Source organism: Micromesistius poutassou (assembly GCF_964030765.1).
Source record: "Micromesistius poutassou genome assembly, chromosome: 7".
Taxonomy (NCBI): domain Eukaryota; kingdom Metazoa; phylum Chordata; class Actinopteri; order Gadiformes; family Gadidae; genus Micromesistius; species Micromesistius poutassou.
The window spans coordinates 12338537-12344656 of NC_140277.1; positions in this window are offsets into that span (position 1 = coordinate 12338537).

Genomic DNA, 6120 nt, shown 5'->3' on the forward strand with positions numbered 1-6120 from the left:
TATTAAAGAGTCTGGTACAAACATCTTGAATCCTTGTCCAAGCTCTTGTTTAGTTGTGTTTTTAATGATGTCTTCAGGGTGTCTACCGGTAGAATCAAGAACAATTCAAGACTTTTTCCAATACCACTTTAACTGTAAGACCATATTTGCGATGTAAATACACACCAAAAGCGAAAATATACTTTATCCTAGTAAACACATTGATAGCTTTGAACACATCTTCAATCCCGGCATTTGACATGTATGATTGGTGGTTTGTCACCGTTCAGTGTTGGCGTAGAGCCAAAAATACTTGTGTCAGATGGTGACTTTGTTGGCTGTGGATTTCCCATCATATCGTTCATGGTAACATCCTTGCTAGCAGTGGAAAGAGTGGAGCAGAAATGGGCAATTGGAGTCTGTTGGCGGGCTCTTGCACACTCAGTGCTTCCCGCTCTGCATGTGCAATTCCACCGCTTTGATTCCCATTGTCTCAAGTTAAAAACTACTACATAAAGCTCAGTTTGCTTCTTATGCTTTTCCAGGCGCCGGCTTTAACCACCATGAGTAATCGTTATTCTCAGGCCATTTGTCGTTAAACTTGCATGTTTCCATTTCCATAAACTGACGATAAGGCTGGCAAGCAGGTCCTTAGTTTAACAATGCAGACACATTGCATCATGTGATCTAAATGAGTATTGGGAGCCATCCCATCAAATCTGAATTCAAGACAATTCCATACTTTTTAAGGCCTTTTATAAGTAAAAGTGTATTTAAGACAAGACACACAGTTTTTAAGAACCTGTGGCCACCCTGGTATTACTGATATAACATTCATACTGAACAACAATAGTACAGTTGTTACAAGAGCCAAAGTGGTACCAAATAAACAACAATAAAATAACACGTTAATAAACAAAAAAACAACAACCAAAGAAAAAAACTGTTTTATGTTGGTGACATGATTCGGATTGGTATGATAAATTTGGTATTTTCCCGACAAACTACCCATAAAACCTTCTCGATGCCATGGCTGCATGAAACAAAAGGAATGACAGTTAATCAGCTCCATATATCTCAGGCTTCAATTCCGCCCCGGGCCTGGAAGCCATTAACACCTCATCTGCATCCTGGTCAGTGTTTGCTCCCACTGCAGAAAGTATGGACGTATTAGTATCAAATCATACACCAACGGAGGAAAGGAGGAGAAACACACACACACACACACACACACACACACACGCGTGCATACACACACATACACACAGCTGCATAAAAACTGTTAGACACATACATTAGACGCACACACCCATCCTGCCACATACTACTCATACACATACACACACACACACACACACACAGGCTTAGACCTCAACACACTGCAATAATGACAAAACAGCGTCTCATTACCGACCATTAGATTCATATTACTTTCATTTGAACAGGCAATACATCTCACATTCATAAATGGTACAAAGCCACGGCGCGGAATAGTGAAACAGCTGCATGATGGGAGTTGAGGGACAAAACCAGGAACAAATAATACATAAAATAAAACAGCTTGATAATGGCCTCTCCTGTCATCACGGTGAGAGCGTGATAATCACCGGCGACGTGTAGCAACCGCTAAATCTGGCCTTCTAAACTAGTCAAAATAGCTAGGTGGTAAACAACCTTCCGACTGGTCTACGGTCTGCCTTTCAAAGGTCTAGGAGCTGTCTCTCTCACTTGACTCATTTCAACAAGAGGTCAAGTGCCAAATTACTTTGCACTTTTCACAGGATTTTGTGACTGTGGTGGCATGTGGTTACCTCCAGTTACACAGAAGCCAAAATGTCATAGAGCTGTCACTACCCCGCCATCTTGTTTTTCATGACTAATAAGCTAATTTATTTCAAAGATTTGTTTTGATGATTCTCCTGTCGTGGGGGGTGTTCAGTGCGACACTAACAGGAACATAACCAGGAGGTCAATAGAAATGTTATCTCTTTCATTCGTACTCATTTGAGGACATGAAGAAGAATGAATATGACATAACCTATGCAATATTCATCTTAGTTATGGGCCTCTGATGATATGGACATGCATACCTTGCAGATTTTAAGTGAATCATGTCACATCGATTTCAGGTAAAAGCGAGTGTATGTGTCAACGTAGAAATAACGATTCCAATACTGGTAAGGGATGTGATAATGGTGAATGTGATATTCTCCAATGCAACGTTGAGCCTGCTATGGACGGTGTGTGCTGCCAAAACCCATTTCAAACATATCGATATTACATAGAACAATTAACTGATTTTCTGCTGACAGACAGAAACAGAGGAATTACGTTTGATGACTAATTAAAAAACAATGGATTATCTGTCAATACTCTAATATTCTAACAACCTCAAATTAACTGTAGCTACCACACGAAAAATGTGTTTAATGTATCCAATGTAAATATGTATAGTAAGCACAAAAAAGTGAGATTGAGAGTATAACAATGAAAGTGAGAGAAAGAGAGAAGGATAAATACATAAAGATAAAGACATATATAGAAAGTGAAAGCAAGTTAGACACACAAAGTGAGGGATATGGGTTAGAAAGTGGGAGAAAGAGGGAGCAAGTGATATAGATAAAGAGAGCAAGAGACAGATAAAGTGCGAGAAAGAGGGAGCAAGAGATATAGATAAAGAGAGCGAGAGACAAAGAAAGAGAGAAGGAAGAGACAGAGAGATCTATAGAAATGAAATAAAGAGAGAAAAAGGTATACAGTGAGAAAAAGAGAGGTACACACAGTGAAAGGAAGGGAGGGAAATATGTATATAAAGTTTGAGAGAAAGCAAGAGATATATAAAAAGTAAGAGAAAGAGTGTGAGATATATAGAAAGAGAGAGAGCGAGAGACAATGAACGTGAGAGAGAGAGAGAGAGGGGAGACCTCTCTTTTCCCGGTGGTGCGGCGTGGATCTTGAGAGCCTCATGCTGATGGACACAGTGCATTAAGCGGCTCATTATCAGCGTTCCTCCATATGGTCCCGGGTCAGGGTGGGTCCCAGCCACGAGACCCCCCCCCTCTCACACCACCACCCCAATCCCCACCCCCACAAAACCCCAATTAGGACAATTATACCATCTCCATCATGAGGGCCGGTTACACAAAATGGTGTCGCGCCCCCAGCCGAGATTGGTGTCACCGCACCCAGACTCTGAGAGCACTGAGAGAGAGAGAGAGAGAGAGAGAGAGAGAGAGAGAGAGAGAGAGAGAGAGAGAGAGAGAGATGCCCACTGTGGCACCCCCAGTTAGTGTCGAGCTCACACTTGCAATTACCCTGGGTGGGGGGCGGTAGGGGTGGAGTATATGAGGAATAGGGGAATAAACTTTGGACAGTATAACAAGGATTTCTGGTGTGACACACATTAGTGAGCATTACTTTCGGATATTGATTGGTTCTCAGGGTGCAAATCCTGAGAGAGAGAGAGAGAGACCAATTGCATCTGCAGGACAACCCATTATTCAATATAGGCAGAAACGCACTATTCGATTTAGGAAGGTGCCAACGCAGAATGAATACGAGTTATAAAAAAAACATGCATTATCTTCTAAAAAAGCATCAAAAAGATTAGTTGGACATAAAAATAAATAAATGATTACAATAAATGATAATGATAAAAAAAAAGCATTTAATCTAAGAAGCTGTCAACCGTAATCAACCTAATCACATAACAAATAAAAATGAGTCAAAATTCAAAAGAATGCATGAAATGGTATTGTATTGTTAATGCATGTGGTGTCATCCTATGCATTCATGCTATTACTAATGCTATACTCCACCAACAATAAACAAATACCTTGTGTGGCAGCACTGAGGTAGATATAGGCCTACACTTGTTAGAGTCTTGACTCTATTGATGTTCACTGAAACAACAAAATACAGTCCTTGCAGCACAAGCCTGCAGGTCCACCCCCCCCCCCCCCCCCCCCCCCCTACTCTAAGCCCGTGATGTTTTATTTTCTGTTTTATTGGGGAATCCTAGAGTCTTATATGAAGCCCGGGAGGCGCCGGCAGATCGATTGCCTCACTATAGGTGTCTCGGAGTCGGTTCAACAAAAGCAGCCACTTTCCCGAGCTTTCATCTAAATAATGATGAAAGTGATAAAAGACTGCAACACATACACACACACACACACACACGCACAGGCCCCCCATCTAAACTTGATAAGGAGCGTAGCTGGGGAAACCTGCGAGTTGTGTCCACTGAGTTAATGAGATCTATTTGTTCATCGCATTGTGCGTTCGTTACCTCGCTGCCATATTGGGCATGCAGCGCAGGCACAGCAAAGCGAGATCAAGCTGGGTTAAATCAAGGAGGCAGGAACTGAAGAAAACAAACCGCTATCGATTTGTGTGAAGTGGGGACAGAAAACAAGAGCCGTAGAGAAGCGCCCGCTTTGTAAAAGGCCCGATGCAGAGTTGGAAAACAACAAACAAACTCTTTACGGCGGTCTTCTATAAGCGTGTCACGCTGAGCTGTGTGAAGACGCACCTTGCCATTGATTAACATGGCGTGTCATGGAGACTTTTCAATTCAACACAAATTAAAGCAGACACGGACGGTCATCTCCAAACGTGTTTCTTCTGTTGGGTTCGGTATCATAACTATGGAAACCAGAAGACTTGTTTCTCAAGGGCACATTATTCCGACAACGGAAATAATTCAAGGAATGGTCCTACGTGGCAAGCACGGCAAGCTAATGCATAAAAATAACGTGGAAGCGTCAAAAACACAGGCACTCATGTTATTTTCGACCAAGGACAATGCTTATATTAGTTGACATAGGCACTCAACTCCCTGCTTTGTGAATTGTTTGACCTTCGCCTTTCTTATCTCTCACTCCACTCTTTATTTTTTGCTTCGTAACTCAGGGCATTTTCACATTTCTTACAATTGATTCGTACCATGCCAGAGTATAATTGCCCACCTCCACACTACCCCGCTGCTCAGCGCTCACATCAGTAGTGTTGCTCCGTACACTTGCGTATCTACACACTCGGATACAGTAGGTGGCGGCATGCACTTGGTTGGTTTGCGACACAGAGTACACTATTTGTTTCTTAATGTTGTTGCACTGGTGTACAAAAGCATGCTGAGTGCAAGATCCCAAGCCCATACAATGGAGCCGACTTTCGCACTATGCCTACTGTTATTGATAATTTGGAGACTTTATCAGCTATGGCAGTGCAGTTCAGAGGATGAGATTGGCACTCACTGCCCACTTGCGCAGATTCAAATTGTGTTTTGGTATAGTACCGAGACACATGAACCGTGCTTGAGACAACCTTTTGAAGTGGACTTGGCCACAGTTCGCTGATCCACGCTCTAGTACTGTACACAGTGCTCACAATTATCGAACAAACTGGACTTTTGGGTCAAGGGAACTTGGATTAATAGGATTAATGGATTTTGAATTAAAGTGGATATATGATGTGCTCAGGTGTGGGCACTTTGCAAACCATCCAACAGGAACATAAGGCTGTTGAGGTGGGTGCACAATGTGATTATTACTTTGACCATCGTTATAAGCCTGCCTCATCTAATCAAGTAAACAAAAGCAACTGTTGGACCAATATTATGAATAAAAAAGTGTAATTAACAGTTGTATTCATAACAGTAACAGTCTCACAGTTTGCAAACAGATATAACAGCATCACATGTATAATTATTGTGCCAAGTCCAACTGAGTTATCAAACAAATCCTTTTTCTGTGAAATACCTTTATCAGACATATGCATTTGGGTGAACACTAGTTGGTGACACCCAGTTTCTCATTGTGCTATGTAATTAGCCGCAATATAAATACAATTATCATTATTTTAGAACATTTTATGGAAGTAAAAAAGAAGAATTAAAGAAATCATTACTTTTTTTGTTGTTTCCCCATTTCTAAATCTCTGTTGTGCATGGACCGGTATCGGTCCGCGGTCCGTTGGTTGAGAGTCACTTTACTGAATGACTAAAGTAAACTGCTTGGCGAACAATGAACCAATGGGGATGTTTTTTGCTATACATCAACACCAGCCAATCGGTATCGGCTAGTGGTTCCGCAGTAATGATTCCAGCCTCGCCATTGGTTGGCCAGTGCAGCGGAAGGGTCA